We start from the raw sequence: 16977 nt of genomic DNA on the forward strand, positions 1-16977 counted from the left end.
ATCCCTGCTACCGTTATGTCTAATTTATTCTGGGAACTTGTTTGAGGACCCACCAAACGTGGTGGGGGAAGGGTGATTTGAAACACAATCCAAAATATAATCCGCTCTGGAAGCTTTTAAAGAGACTCCTTTAAGGCTGTGCCAAACCTTAAAGAAGGAAAATACTTCCACTAAATCCCTCCCACCATGAATGGGATCCTGTATGTCTGAGGCTTTTCATTGGCTGGGTGGTGGGTGGTTTTTATGTTTGTTTGTTTGTTTTTGTTTTTGTTTTATATCAAAGATGTTACTCTTTCAAATAGGGTCTGAGTTCTGTGGCTTTTCAGCAGGCAGTGAATTCTTGCTCCTGGAGCATGCAGTGATCTGACACAGCCCTCCCCTACAGTGGGTCGGGTTCTCATGCTAAGATCTGGCTCCTGGAGCTTGAGCTGTTGTTTTTTTCTGGAAGCTGTTTTTTCCCCTCTTCACCCTTTAAAAGCAAAACTAAACAGCCTTTTATAAGCCCTTAAAAAGGGAAAAAAAACAAAAACAAAACCAGCAGCCAGCCAGCACTGGGAGGTGAGGCAGGAGAAGGCTCCATCAGTAGGTTTATCATCATCACCACAGTGCCAAGACGACCCAATTACCAGTTTTATAAGCCATGCGTGGACATGCATGGATATCCTGACCCTTATTTCCTCCTCAAGTAACCATACTTGATCTTGCTTCACATCTCAGATGTTTAAACCTAAGCTGACATTCTTCTGTGCCTACTCTGCGTACATTCTGATAGAGGTGGATCAGGCGTTAAATGGCGTTGTTACCTGTCCAGTCATTTGCATTAGCAGAAAGCAAGGATTATCTGTTCATTAGTTTTGATGGAAGAGTATTTTAGGGAGCTCTGGAAGCACTGTTCTATTTTAGCTAGAGCCAGGAGGTCCTGCTGCCCTGTAGCTTCCAGCTACACTTACACTCAGATCTGGAAATGCCTACCACTACCATTTCTTTCTTGCAGTTAATGGTCTTAACTCAGCCCCACAGCCTGCGCAGTACTTAATCCTCATTCTTTATTCTCTCAGATGCTACGTTTAACTTCCCCTGCTCCATCCAAGTTGTTATAAGCTCTATCAGTCCACCCTGTGCAATGACAGTAAACAGGAAAACTCATCAGCAGGGAAAATGGCTGGGAGCTCAGCTGGAGCAAACTCTACTTTGTCTGAATCCGGGCATACTTGGGAATCTAAAAAAGGACATTTCTTCATTGACTAGCAGGTCAAAGACCTCCTGGCATCCTGTCTAGAACAGCTTAATTCTTCACATGCCATAAGCAACTCCTCTTCCGCATTTCAACTTCTTCTAGCGCAATCTCACCCCTAACTGGTAGGGCCCATCTTTGCATCAATGATTCTTCTTCTCATATGGACTGGAGAGCCAGACAAGAACCTGGGCACCCTGACAGTGTTGTCTGTTGCTTCTCATAGGGGACAGCTGCAGTTCAAGTATTTCATCACTGTGCTGCTTTCCCTTGAGGATCATGTGCTCTTGCACTGCACCAGGAGCTCTGAGCAAGTGACTGCAGCAGAAGGGAGTTGTCATTTCACCTGCCTGGCTCACCAAGCAGCCCCTGCCGAGGCCTTGTGTCATGTGCCATGCTGGTGCCTGACTGCTGTTTTCTGCTTTGCCATTTGTAAAACATTTGGTCATTTATGGCTACAAAACAATCTTGGAGACCCTATGAGAAATACACCCACTCCATTCTGATTTCCTGTTTACAATTATGTTTTGGGATGTGTTTCCAAGCCAGTTTAATCCTTTTACTCTTCCACATTGATTTTGAATCATTCTAGTTTAAGTATTTTGAGTACTAAGTCAAATATTTTTCATGAGTCTCAAACCACAAGTATCTTATTGATCATATTTTTTATTTCATCACAAATAATCCCAAGTCTGGCTTGACAGGATTCATCTTCCATAAGGTACCAGGCGCCTTCTGATTAAGAATGAGTCTCATGAAAGCAGCCATTTAGTGGTGTTTCAAGCAGATCTGAAAGGCATTGCTTCAGAGCTCCTACCCCACAGTAAAAAAGGCTTGTAACCCCATCCAAGAATGCAACTCAAACTCTGGAATAAAACAGTGCTCATCCAGCTTTACATTTCTCATGCATTAGGTTTCAGTAGTTACCAAAACATGATTGCCATTTCCCAAGTGCACACAAACATTATTTATTAAAGGAAATTGGAGTCCCCTCCCTTAATAGCCTAAAGCCTAATAAAGCACAACCCAAACAAAACCCAGAGTACTCAAGTTCTGCTGAACTCTGAGCACTGACACACTTGCCTGCAGGTTTGTAGTTCCAAATGCACAATAGAAACCGAATGGCAAATTCTCTACATGCAGGAATAGTGTGGGATTCTCCATAAGCACTGTTTGCAGCACAATACTTGGTGAATTTTCTTCCCCATTTAACAAAAGTTATGACTCAAAGCTCCAGCGTGACCCAGCAGAATGTGTTTTTTGAATCTGTGTAGGAACCCAATTTAAACACTGTAAGTTGAAAGGGAAGAGAAAAGAAGCCAACCTCACTTCAGGTTTTCTGTGCCAAACCTCACCATATAGACATGTGCAATTATGGAACTTCCTGAAATATATTTTTGCTAGAAAGAGAAATGGATGAAAGTTACACAGGACTCTAAAGAGCCTCAGGAAAGGATACAGAACCATAACCAAAGAACCCACTGAGTGGGGAAAGAAAACCACAGTGCTCATTTCAGGTGGCAGTTGAAGTCTGAGCTCTCAAATATGTATGATAAAGGAGGTATGACATGCAACACATGCCAGCATGTGTTTTTGAGGCACTGATTACACTTGGAGGCAGCATGCCTTGCTGCAGATTGGGTGTTACTGCCATGAACCTGTTCATTCATTCCCAGCAAAAATACCTACATATATATATATATTTCTCCTTGTTGTTTTCAGCAGCACGTTCTAATCTCAGCTTCTCTGACCTCCTCCTAAAATGTCAGCACTTGTGATCAACTGCTCAGCATCACCAGGAGAGAGCTGGAAACTCTCCCAGCGCCAGCGCCCACATCTCAACCCTGCAGGGCTCTGGGATTGGCAGGATTTCTTCAGCCCTCAGTTGTGTTCTGATGTGCTCACTCACACAGTTGTTTATATTGCTTTTTTTTGTAAGGATAGGGTTTGGGTTTGTTGTTGTTTTTTTTCCCCTCCTCTGATCCTCATGAACCTTAATTATGAATCCAAGGTCATTATCAGTGATGTCAATTATACAGTGGCTGAGCAGCTGCTCCCCCTGTTGCTGGCCTAATAGTGCCATGTTGAAGTAGACAGCAGAATTTCTTGTGCCATTGAAAATTTGCTATATCATGCGTTTGCTTTCAATTGCAAAAGCAGAAAAACAGCTTGAGTACTTTTCCTCCTACATCTTCATTTCAAGCTGCTTTTACCGTCCTCAGAGCATCCTTCAGCATCTCCTGCCCATAACCCAAAGGGAATAAAGGGGAATTTAACAAAGAACAGTTTTTCCCAGATGGTACCCAAAGTCTTCTGCAAACACAAAGGTAGGAACTGCTATAAAATCAACTCTAATGGAGATTTTGGCTGTGGGAGTAAGGCATACAGCCATTCACATGTTAGGAATTGCTGTATTCAGTGCTGAAATACAACTGCTCTGGGGCGAGAACTCAGCTTGACAGTGCAGAGCAGCAACAGATAATGTTGGAGTAAAGAAAGCAGGGTGATATTTAGCATGCAACCGAAAGGGCCCTTTCTTCACCTCGATATATTTTATAACAGTTTAGATAACTGAAGTGAGGTAGCCCAACAGCAAACTATCACAGTTATCAGCAATTTCCTCTTCTGTGCACAGAGTGAGCAGTGTGGTGTGCCACATCCCACCACGTAGGAAGTGCTAACAAGTGCTGACTCGTTCATGGCAGGCACCGTATAGCTAGCAAATATCAAGAGACCCAGCTCTTCCCCTTTCGATCCTTCACTTGTTTCTCTTCCTTCCTCCTCGCAGAAGATGCAAGCAGGTAGCTGAATTCACAACGGGGTGAACCACCTCTGTGCCTTCCTTAGCATCACACCACGTGCAAGCGCTGCTGGGAGATGCCCATTTGTCACACTGATGGGTTGCAGAGGGATTTGCTTCATTGCCTCTTTTATGTAAAACAACGCTGCTGACATGGTGTTGTACAGAGGAACAGTGGTGGTACATCAAATTCTCACAAATATATCTCTTCTACTGAAGAACAACTTGCCACCCCTTCCTCCCAACTTCCTTCCTTCCCATGCCCAATTTCTACCTTGCAAAACTCCTCCTGAGGTCTGGGAGAAAAGTTGGGCTTCCCTTCATTATTATTCCCAGCAAGGAAAACTGATGAACCCATTTATCATCTTGTTGATGCTTGCACAATCCTACTGCTGTCCCTGTCTTTGCTGTGCCCCCTCTACTGTACTAATGAGGAGAGAAATCAAATTAAAGAAGCTTGTTTTTGTCAGTGCAGCCAGCAGCTGTGACTCAGAACGCAGGGAGCCCACAGATTTGGTAAGTAAGATGGAGCTTCTCCCCACTGTCCCCCTCCCCTTTGTTAAATATAGCCAAGTTAAAGAACAGAACTTCAAAGAACATCACCCTAAGACTGGGGATTTGTGCTGCAGCCACCTTTTTGGTTGACTCCGGTGACAGATGAGGTTCTTGGTACCTCCAGTTTTGCATGGTCTAAACATTTCCAGAAGCTTAAGCACTTCTCAAGGTTTGCACATCTGGGCTTTAACCATGCGAGATCCAGAACTCTCCATGTCTTCAGACTTTGAGAACTTCCTGCTTAGGCCAGGGGGATGCTGTCAAAATAGGCTTCTTTACTGAGTGACTCAGTGCTGCTTTCAGGCCCTGCCAGAAACCAAGTACAGAGGCACGAGGAAAACAAACAGAAGTTACTGAAGCATTTCAGAGTTTTCAGAAAAGTTTGGTTCAGCTACAATTCCAGTAAAGCTCAAGAGAAGGATGAAGCAGGAAAAGATTTCCTAACCAAATTTCCCATGCAAAGGCTCTTAGTAGACAAGCATGTGTGAATTTTACAACAGTTCTGCATTCCTGGTCGGGACCTGCAAGGCTCTGCATTCAGACAGACGAAGGGAAGGATGATGCACAGACAGAACGCATGCAAAAATGCCCTATAGATACCAGCTCCAGTTTTGCCCTCATATCTGCTCCTCCAGCAGCAGGTTTCCCTGGGACTGCATGTTTTTCAGATGAAAATTCAGCTTTTCTTTCTCTTTTTTTTTTTTAATTTTAAGTATTATAAACACTTTACAGAAGAGCCTGGCAGACACTGAGAGCTGCACACACACAAACACGCTTGCTGGGAACTCTGCTCCAGGAATGCTCAGCTTGGTTCTGGCCAGCTTCTCGTATAATTCAAACAGTAGAATGCCAGTTTTTATACCAGTTTTAAAAAGAAAACAGCCCAAAGATATTTAAGAGTGAAAACCAAAGCTGAATTAGCACTAAGTTAGGCAAATAAATAAATAAGAAGATTAAAAATTAAGCCCCAGAGATATGCTCACAAATCAGTCACGTATCAGAGCAATCTTGGATTCTGGTCTGTATTCACACACTCCATCATAGGTTGGTTGCCATTAGTGTCAGTTTAACAATGAAGAAAAAGGAAAACCATCTGATATACTGCCAGCTTCTTTCCCCTGCATCCTCCTGGAAAGGGTACCATAGCTCAAAGCAGGGCAGCAAAGCAGTAACAGTCACCCCCAAGGGGTAGAAGTACAACCAAATTGCCTATACATCACGTAAGACATTAATTTCTCCTAAACGGGGCCACAGAACACCAAAATATCTTCTTGATGACTATACAGTTGTTTTGTAACACCACTGAACAGCACAGGGAAGCTCAAGTCCATGAGAGAACTGCTTCAATGCTGTCATGCTCTGATATGGTTTAATTTTTAGGTAGCCCTGAGTGGAGCCAGGAGTTGGATTCAATGACCCCTGTGGGTCCTTTCCAACTCATACTCTATGATTCTACTTTAACCTTTTAAAGTTCCTTTTCAATATAACCCTCCATGGGGTTTGTGATGCTGCAATTTGAAATAACTCAGCTTACTATTTCTTCTTAAATCACACGTTTCTTATACATATACACACAAGCTTGAACCCATCTTAATGGGAACTCCCCCAGTCTTTAAAATTATCAAGAAAGCCACAAAACCAAACCTGGAGCTCCAGCTTGCAAAAGCCCTTGAGATGGCTCTGCGGATGGGTGCAGCTATGGCAGCTTTGGGTGCACCCTGGGGTCCAGACACCTCCTCCCACTGGTACCACAACATCATGAAGTACACACAGCTGCAGAGGAAGGGTGGCCACATCCCCCCAGGTTTATTATCTCGATCAATAGCCGAGCTGCAGGTTGGTTCATCCTGGCAGATGGTAATCAGTGATAACGTATCTTAACTGCAAGCCCATGTCTTGAAGCACAGCTGTGCACAGTTTCCCTTAATTCCTGCATACAGCAGGCCTACTCTGTTTTGTCCCACCTTCTCTGTTACCCAGAGCAGAAGCAGCATTGTTCCCCTCCTGTTTTAAAAAATTAAAGCTTCCCATAATTCAAACTTAATAAAGTTAATGAAGTGACTTTTAAGGTCCCTGAAAAATCCACCTGATGTGCAAAGTTCAAGGGTTTACAAATGTAAGGGAATGGTTCGGCTGTTATCTTTCTCAAGCAGAACAAGTAACTCCAGCTTTTCATACAAAATAGAGCCTCTGATTTACCCTTGCACCAACTTACTAGCAGAGTAAGGCCAATTTAGGCAGCTTCCTATAGGCTACAGAACGTGATGCAAACAGGCAACAAAATCAGACCAGTTCTTCAGGCATGATTCTGGCCCAGCCATAAAATAGCAACCACAAGTTTTGGTTGGTGCTTCTAAGATCACACTTCCCTTATCAAACTCACAGGAGATCCAGAAGACAACTTCAATGCGTTCTCCCAATTAAACAGCTTGTTTGCATCTAATGCGGTGTTTATTGACTCCTGGGCCTGTATTGATTCTGAATAGGCTACAGCTAGGGTTTAGTAAATGCCTTGGAGATAAATCTGCATGCAGGTAATAAACTGCAGATCGCATAAGCAAACATTACTTAATTATATTCCTATTAATATATTGAGTCTGTAATGAATTTTTGAGGCATTTAATTATCAATTTGACAAGATAATCTAGGGGTAGTTAATGATGGACCAGTAAATTGTTAAAAAGAAAAACCTGTGGATGCTTAATAAGTCTCCTAACTGACAGCGAATTAACTTGCTTTAGCTGTCTGGTTAAATAGACAGCAGTTAATTACAGAGCGCTTAAACAGTCTCACAATTTTAATATATAACCCTCTTTGCTGTGTGGTAACCATGCAGCTGGAGACACGGGCTTTTCTCCATGTATTTCCCTCAGACAGCTGAATTACTCGCTGTTGCAACCACTGACTTCAGTGAGATTCAGCAGTTGGGACCTTATTATTTGCAAACGCAATAGGCCGCTCCTTCTCTTTAGCGATCAGAACTTGGGGTTTGCACCAAAAGAGGCATTTTTTTTTTGCTCATAGGAATGGTGATGCTTTGGAAATGAAAGTGGTCACCATAGAGCTCCATGTGTCCCCAGCTCAGGCAGAAAAAGCAGCCTGGCTGAACATTGCTATCGAGATACTCGTGTAGATCCAAGAAATGCTTCGCCCTTTGCCGACGTGCAGCTCCTTCTTTGGATAAAATCTGACACTTCACTGCTTCAGCACTGACTCATACAAAGACGATCACTTGCCACAGAGTTTTGGGAATGTTAAAAAGGGAAAGAAAAAAAAATAAAAATAAAATAAAAAGGCAAATGAGCCAGCAAGGCTGTACAGCTCATTACAGAGGTTAGTGAGCAAGGGTAACAAGCAGTAATAGCTGTGCAACCTTCTCTAGGAATCGCCTCGAGCTGCACTGAGGAAGCATAGCTTCCCTGAGCTGAGGAAGTGTTGGCAATGGTTGGTTTGAAATGTAAAACGCTGCTGATAATCCCGGGTTGAGCATGAATAAAACATCGTAGATCCTTAATCAGCTGGAGAAAACACATGCGGATCCTATAAGAAAAACTCATTTCAGGAAGTGGAAGCGATGTTGTTTGACTCCAGGAGTTCAGAGGCCCCAAGTCATCAGTCTCTCCTATCATTAGCATAAAGAGAAATTTTCCAGTGCTGGTTCTTTTAATTTATTTACTTTGGGGAGCCGTTAAGGATGAAGCCTTTTTCCCCTCAGTAATTATGCAGCATAAAAGCCCTCTCTCCAAAAAATAAACAAAAACATTCATGCAATAACACAAATCCAGGAAGAAGGGCCACCAAAAATTCACCAAATGCTATGAGACTGGAAAACTAAAGCAGGGTCCCATATTCAGACAGACATTTGCATGACAGGGCAATGACAACAGCAGTGTTATTCCGCTCTTAAAGTCACTAGAAGCTGTGGCAGTGTTAAGCAGCAGGGTTAGCAGGCAAAGAGTTCGTTTGTTACGATCTAGTAGTACCTGATCTAATGGGTGACAACCCTGCCCACAAGAAGGGGTTGGAACTATGTGGTCTCTGAGGTGCCTTCCAGCCCAAGCCATTATGATTCTGTGATCACAGCTTCATTAAAGAATTCAGGGGGACAAGCCTGCAGTTTGGGAATGAATAAATCACCATAAGCACTGGAGTTTGTGTCCCCAGCTTCAGTCATGTCATGCTCTTCAGAGTTAGGCCAGGAGAGACTCAGCAAGGTTCTTGAAGGGCGCAGTCCTTAGGTATCATTCTCCAGCATCACCCAAGAGAGAGGAAAAGGTTTCTGTCACCTCTGCTGCTGACAGCAGCTTCAACATCAGAATCAGCCCTTTTGGTCACAAAGGACAACACCAACTTCAGCTCAAACAGATGGAGCCCAAGAGGGGATGATGGGTCCAGCTGCAGAAGGTACACAGCAAAGCTCAGCACCCCTGTGAGGCCGGAACTGCTTTTGCATCAAGTACTGTTTAATGCTTCCAGCAGATCTGCTCTGCCTAAGAAAGGCAAGAAAAGCCATGAGGCAACCTCACTACCTCCAAAGTATTGCTTGCCACAGATTTATCACTGACACAGAGGGAGGGACTACATCTTCAAACACAGGTGCTACCATGCCTTGCCCTCTCACCCTTGCTCTGCCAGACTCATCCATTTTTACATCATCCTCTGAGCAATGGGCTCCCATCTAGAGGCACCTTGCTACTGGTTGGGTCCCCATCGGACCATTCTCCCAACAGGGCACACAGGGGAAGCTGTTGCGAGTTTAACTCCTTGCTTACTGCAATAGAAGGCAGCGCTGTCCCTGCACCAACACTGAGCTAGCAGGGCTGTGCTGAGCACACTTACTTTTGCATTGCCCACTTGTTTTAGGCATGCCCTCCAGGAAGGATTTTGGCAGAAATGTCAGGTATACCTCCAGCTCCACGTGTGAAACAGCACACACATCCCCAAGGTGCAGCAGTGTTTTTCCAAAGCCACTTTTGGCCCCACTAACCAGAAGGACATGCAGAAGCAGTCCCTCACCTCTCCTTCCCACCACGGCCGAGTGCTGCAGGCTCTGCACATCCCTCTCCTTTTGCAATGACGGTTGCCGGGGTTTCTCCTTGGCTGCTGTTTTTGGGCCCAGCTGCAGGAGGGCTCTGCTCCAACACAGGCTCAGCTGGGCTAGCACAATGAGAAAACAAAAGCCCGCTCGCTTGGGATCTGAGCCTTTTCAGCCCTGTTTCCTTTTCCGATGCTTTCATTTCCTCCGAGCAAAACGCTGCTGAAAGGAGAGCAGTGTGGTGGTAGCGGCTGCAGCGGGCATCGGGGCTCGGCTGCAGCTTCATCTGGGTCAGTGATTTCAAAGGGGCCTTCGCTCAGCTCCTCCCTTACAAATCATATCTCTTCTAAGAAGGCTTTCAAAGATGATAAGCTGCGAATCGAGCCCCACTTTCTTTGGCGCTTGCTCCGCAGCCCTCAAGGCACCCGGCAAACCCGAGGAAGCACCTGGGGAAGTTAAGAGGACCTGGGCTATCCGCTCGTTGGTTCTTAGGGTATAACGTTGGAAAGGGGAGGAGGGGACCAGGGAGGTATTACTGCCACTGCAAATGGCCGCAGGGCGGCGAGGCGCGGCGGAGGAACGGCCCCGGAGCCCCGAGCCCCGTGCACCTGCTCCAGCCCCGGCGCGGCAGCAGAGGGCGCTCGGGGAGCGGCGGTGCGGTCTCCCCGGGCCGTGCGGGGAGGGGTCACGGAGCAGAACGGGGCTACCGGACCCAGGCGTTGCTCCAGGTTGTCCTGCTCTTTCTCCAGGCTCCGTTTGCTGGGTCGCTGACAACAGGACTCGCTCCAGGTGCCTTCATGCTGCGGTGTTGTCGCCATAAAGCACTGCGGGTGTCCTGCTCGGTGTCCCGTGCATTAGCCCTGACAGAGCAGGGAATGGCACCAAGTGTCATCTCCAGGTCAGTGTGCTGTCCTTATGCAGGACCAAGTGCACTCCTAGGCTGTTCATTCATTTCCAGCTTGTCTCACCTGGAAAGATACAGCTTTGATGGCAGCGCTGTTTCTGCCATCCTGTTTCTGGCTAGACAGAACATTTTACACATTCTTGTATAATGGGGGGTGGATTAAGGGCAAAGGGAAAGTGTACTAGGGTGGAAAAACTCGTGGAACTCCAATGTAATGGCATCATGCATATAAGCAAGCACTGGGGTCCTTGGACAGCCCAGCCAACAGTTCCCGAGGCAGGGTCTGCTCTGGAAGAGGAGAGAGGTGGAAACAACATATCTCTGAGGAAAAGGACCAGCCATGCAACAGCTTTCTTCCCCTCACCCATCCACCACCACGCTGACCTCCATCCCATAGTCTGCTCCACCAACAGCTGGGTCCCAGTTCTGGGGGACCCAGAGCCTGCCTTCCAACCCCCTCCGGATTACAGAGACCTCAGTGCTGTCAGAAAGCAGCTTTGCTTTCTTTCAAGTTGCACCAAGTGACACGGACTGAGCTGTTTGTGCTTGGGGGTCTCCTCGCCACATCTCACTGCACGCCCTTCCCACACAGAGGAACCTCTTCCCAACTTCAGCATCTCAATATAGAAAGGCAACTCATGGGGATGGGGTGGCCAGAAACGTGGCACATGGCTCACGGGGACAGCAAAGAGGCTGGGATGCTCAGGTCTGTGGGTGATAGCAGCACCCTGTGCCACCTCACACAAGGGCTGCAACCCAACAGAAAGACCCTTCCTCGGAACCCCTCTGACCATGAATGGCATGAGCAGCACGCCTCTGGAAGTGACTGGTTTGCTCCAGTAGCCTCTTTACAAGCATCCAGGGACAGCTCCGCAGGAATCGCTGTGTTTTTAAAAGGCCACTTATAAGCTTTAATGCTGCGCTGGGGGAGAGGGTAAGGAGAAGGGGGGTCAGGGAGGGTGGCTGCATTGACTGCTCAGGACTTAAAGCTGTAAACCTCTTCTTCCCTCGCTCGTTGCTGGGACATTTTTATTGGCGAGATGAAGGGAGACAGAGCACAGCTCCACAACTTGCTCTTCTTCTAGAGGTTAATGACCCAGTTAGCAGCTCTTGGCTGCATTTCCCGACATTTTGCAGACATCAAGACCCGTCTCCCTGCCAAGTACATTCTGTTCCCTGGAGCTCAGCCAATGCATCTCAGATTACTATGTAATGCGACAAAGAGGGAGAGCTGGAGGTGAGGGTGGGGGCTGGAGGGGAGATACGGGAGCCATTGGGGAGGGGGCAGGGAGAGGGTGGGAGAATGGGAAGCACCACTTCTAAATATAACATCTGAGATGGAAATGAAGCTCCCAAGGTGCTTATTTGCTGGAGAAAAACGTGAATCCCAGGATAAATTGGAGTGATGCTTCTGGGAAACAAATGCAATCAGCAAATAATTTCCCCCTAGGGACCACACAGGCCTGCGCTTCCCGGTTCTGCTGACAGTCATGATTCTGCTTCTGATGCCCTTGTGCCCAGGACAAACATTGCTCGGGACCTGGGGCTGCTTTCCCGAATCAAAGTCCAATATCCTAAAAGGGTTTAACCAGGAAAGTGGGGAAGGGGGTGAGAGAAGAGGAAAAAGTTCCTGTGGATCTTTCAGTCATCTTTTTGCACCCAGAGCACTAGATGCTGTTCAGAGGCATGCTGATCTTGCAGATCTTGGCCAGGAGATCCCATCACTGTCACAGTAAAGGTAGAAAACTCCCACCTTAGGGAAGGCTCTGGTGGCAGGGATTGAACTTGCAGAGTGGCTGAGCTAACAAACCTTTCAGCAGCAGGTGTCTGCCATTACTAGGCTCCATACTCACCCACAAGCCTTTCCCAGTGAGCAGTGTTTGTCCTCTCCTGAACCATGCTGGGTCTTCTCTCATGGCTCTACCAAGACCCCTTTTTGCACATCTCATCTCTCCTTCTCTCTCCTGTGCCATGTTTCTGAGAGAAACAAACAAACAAACAAATAAAACATATCCTTTTTTTTCTTCCTGGGTGGTTCCCTGAACCAGAAATCTTTAAATTTTGATGAGCATCAGGAATCAGGGTTAGGGTCCTGACCTGCATCTTCCTCTCAGGCTGGCATCTCCATTGCAGCTCTCCCATCCTACCTAGGTGCAGTAGCTCCCCACTGTTTCAGCTCTGGTCCTTGTTTACACCCACTGTGGGAACCTTTCAGGCACACCTGCAGCTCTGTCACATCCACAGCTCTTATATAGTGCCCTGATGGGCTGCAAGTGTTTCCCCTGCATCCACACACAGCTGTGCCAAGTCTCACCCTGTATGAAGGTGTTGGGTGGGAGCCAGGTTGCATGGCAGCAGCTTGGAGCTCTCACTCCGCTCCCACCAGCTCAACAGCCCTCTTTGCTCAATCCCTCAGGATGCCGTCTCGTGTACTGCAAGAACAGAAATGTGAGAGGTCTGGCTCAACAGGACTGTTTATCTACCCGGAGTGGAGCCCTCCCTCCTCTTCAGGAATTATTTCCTTGAAAGACAAGAAGCTACGCAAAACTCCCTCTTGCTCGGCTCCATCTGCCGCGTGGGGGCTGGGTGCTGGGAGGCCACGGTTGCTCATTGTACTTGCCAGACGTAGCATTAGGAACATTTTTCACCACTTGCAGCCTAAGGAAGAGATGAGTTTACCTGTACCAAGAACTGCTCGGGGAGGGGGGGTAAGGGAGGGAAGTGTGCTTTTGTGGAGAGGAGCTTCTTCAGAAACCACAGTAAATGCCAGCATCTAAAAATCTGGCGTTGCTTTGCTATGCTGCTGTGCATCTATCCTCAAGCACAGCCCCACAGAGAGTCATCAGGGGCAAAGCATCCTCTAAAGCATAAGCCTAGGCTAACCACAAACATGCAACCCTTCCAACTTCTAAGCCACATGTCAGCCTCCTCTGCGGGATGAGAAGGTCTGGCCACAGCCCTGGGATGCAGGGCAGCTGGGAGGAGGGACAGGTTGAAGGAAGGAGCCACTCCTCCCTAAGGACTGCCATTACAAGAGGAGCTACTTAGAGGCCTATATGAAACCTCAGTTTTCCAGCAAAGCCAGCTTCATCCTCTTCACGTGGCTCACATGCATCCACAGCTGACTCCATGCTATGATGTGAACCTACAGTGGAGCGTGCTGCATTAGATTCTGCACAAACACAGCAAGAAATCAAAATCCTGGGCCAAAGCACATGCCATTTTGCTGCACAGCAGAGTTGCTTGCAAGTAGAGCAGACTCCAGTCAATGGAGAGAGCACACATGATGATGTGTAGATGGGGAAAAATTGCTAGAGGCATCTCAGCATCTGGTACAGTGATGAGAAGACTTAATTTGAGACAATTACTATTTAAATACTGCCACTATTACCAATGCCAAAAAACAAGCATTGATGCTTTATCAGAGTAAATAAGAGCAAGCAGGTGACTACTAAGTTCACTTTTTTCATCAAGCCCAACGTGCATGAAGACAGTGAAACATTCTAGCCCTATATTGGGAGCAGGTAGAGCCAGGCATGGGTCCCTCATACTATTCAACCATATATTCAACCATTCAAGAATGTGGTCTAGTGGGCAATATTGGTGGTAGGGCGATGGTTGAACTGGATGATCCCAGAGGTCTCTCCCAACCTCAGTGATTCTATGATCATGTAGCAGGGCACAGGGCAGATGACCTCTCATTACATATTGACCTTTCCCATCCTGGTTCCCAGGTGTGAGTTGGCTCAACTTTCCATTGCCGCACACTGTCCCCTCCCTGCGTGTTCACTATACGTGGGCACGCTTGTTGGACATGGTGCTGAGCCAAGTCATCTTGGCTTATAGAGTCATTTTTTCCTTCAACATAAGATATGTTTTGAGACATACATAAATGTATAGAATACCGGAGAATATTTATTAAGGCTGAAATTAACATTGATTGGTTTGATTTTTGCTGATTAGGTAATTATGAGAACTAAAGGGGTAATCACATTTTCAACGAGGAAATGAAACAATCATCCAAGCTAGACAAGTCCTGAGTTTCTAATTTGAGCAGGAGGGAAAAAAAGCTATGAGTTAAGATCAAAGAGCCATTCCTATGCCACTTCGTCTCTCTCGGCAAGCAGCCACAAGGCTGAGATGACTTCTAGCTTGTCATCTCAGCTTTATGCATCTGTACAGCATCTTATAAGAATGCGTGAGGAGAAAGAAAAGGGTTAGCCCATGCACTCAACACAAGGAGCAGCTCTTGGCTTACTTCATGCGCAGAGGAGGAAGAAGGCTTCCCTGCCTCTCTCCACCTCACCAGAAGCAGGGCCAGACCTGTCAGGTCACTGACAGCTGAACACAGCTCTCACAGGCTAGCCCTGCTCCGCTCCCTCCCAGTTTCCTCTCCCTGGAGCTGTCTAAGAGCACATCTGCAGCCCATCAGGGCCTCCCCCCCCCCAAGGTGACCCCATGTGCCAGACCTGTTTGGGACATCTCCAGGGCTCACATCTCAGCACTCCAGGATTTCTTTCTCAACTAGCAACACATGAACAGGCTGCCAAGTGCAAACCTCAGCTTGACAGTCTGTGCTCTACAACTGCAACTCTTTGCTGGGTTTTTATATGGCTTGGGCACCCCTACAAGTGCTGTGGCTCTGTTCCCCTGTTCCCACCTGTGTTATAAGCCTCATAATGGAAACCAGGATGAAGGGAGGCTCTGGAAAGTCAGCTACTATCAATCCCTTAAAAATAAAACAAACAAAGGTCTGTTTTCAGCTGCTGTGGCATGAAGGGAGCTTAGTCCCCCTGGCCCCTCCAGGATGTGGCTGAGATATATCAGGGAAGAGCAGCTGTCAGCATGGATGTGCCTAAAATTAGCTCAAAGAGAAGGTTTCCTCCATTTATTTATTTATTTGTTCGTTAAAAGGCCTCTTCTTATTAGATGCAAATTCAGCACATAAGCTTCAAGCCGGTACAAAAGCCCTGCTAACGTCTTTCAATTACACTGAGAGGGGAAGTCACAGCACTTTGTGTTTGAACTTCTGTTCGCTTTCTAGGTGCTCTTGGGATAGAGGCTGTAAAGATGTGGTGATTCTTTGAATGCCTGGTACAGGAATGTCTTTGGAAGAGTCATAGTAAATGCAGCAGCTTCAGCTGAAGATTGAGGCATCACTTATTTATTGTTATGGGTTATTCAGGAAGGAATAATAGGAAATGGGACTGTGACCTGAACTTACCTCCTTTCAGATTTACACCACCCTCCAACATATTTAGCATTATAATAGCATTACCTGCTTTTATCTGATTGCTGCTTCTTCCCTGCCATCCATCTTTCCAGCCCTCTGGAAGGTTTGGGACTCCCGTGCCAACTTCGCCCAAACTGGAAGGCAAGGGAGAGGTATTAAATATAGGAGTTTCCTGCACATTTTTATCAGAGTAAAATAGTAGGGCCTTCTGTGAGCAAAGGACAGCAGAGTGAATTCACCCCTTCTTAGACAGCAAAGAATCCACATATGGCACAAATTCGGAGGAAAGCAGGCTTGATTGCTTCTGCTGCTCAGGGGACCAGTTGTTAATTATTGAGCTCTCAAAAAAAAAACCCACTTGGTTTCATCTCCTCCGTTTGGCTTATGCTACAGGGCTTGAAATGGGGGTAACCTATACAGACATTCGAAGTAATGAAAAAACCCCACAACAACCTTTTGTGGAAAGATAAAGCAACGCTTCTTCTAATGTACCTATTCTGTGCCACATTAGCCATCACAAAAAAAGTATCATCGTATTTCTTTGTGTTTATTCCTGGAATAGGCCTGAAAGGACAACAGTCTCTGCCTTCAAATCCTTCCTGACATCTCCCTTTGTAGTGACCCCCAGCCACTCCAGAGCCAGTTTCCCGAGGATGCTGTTTTGTGCCGACTTGTTGCTCTCACAGCTGCCTTCTCCTGCTGCCTTTCATTTCCTATTGTGCATCTCATTCTTCTTTGAGGTGTGGATTTGTCCTCACCATTACCATAAAGCTCTGGGTAAGGCTGGGGCATCTGGTTCCTACTGTGGTACGAAGAGTCAGTTGATGAGGCAGGCAGTTTAGTAGAAACAACAGTTAATGTGGCTTCATAGCTGGAGATCACCCCTGCACACGGGCATGCAGTTGCATAATATAGCGTGGTCTCTAGCAGAGTCATGCAGTAGTCTTTGTCCACTGAGACTGGAGAGATTTGGACCCAAGTTTTGGTTAGTACAAGCATGAGAGGCTATGGACTATGGCTGTGTGCTACCAGAGCATAAACAATGGGTGGGCTGAAGCACCGACTCTGGCTGATCTCTTCTACACACAGTCAATCTTGATACTCAGGCTCCAGAAGCAAAGTTTCCAGGCTGTAGCTTCAGTTTCTTTCTGATCCACCAAGCCAATGGGATGTACATGTAAATGGGACCCTAAGGACTGTACAGCTTTCTAACGAG

This window comes from Excalfactoria chinensis, chromosome 9, assembly GCF_039878825.1.
Source record: "Excalfactoria chinensis isolate bCotChi1 chromosome 9, bCotChi1.hap2, whole genome shotgun sequence".
Lineage (NCBI taxonomy): Eukaryota > Metazoa > Chordata > Aves > Galliformes > Phasianidae > Excalfactoria > Excalfactoria chinensis.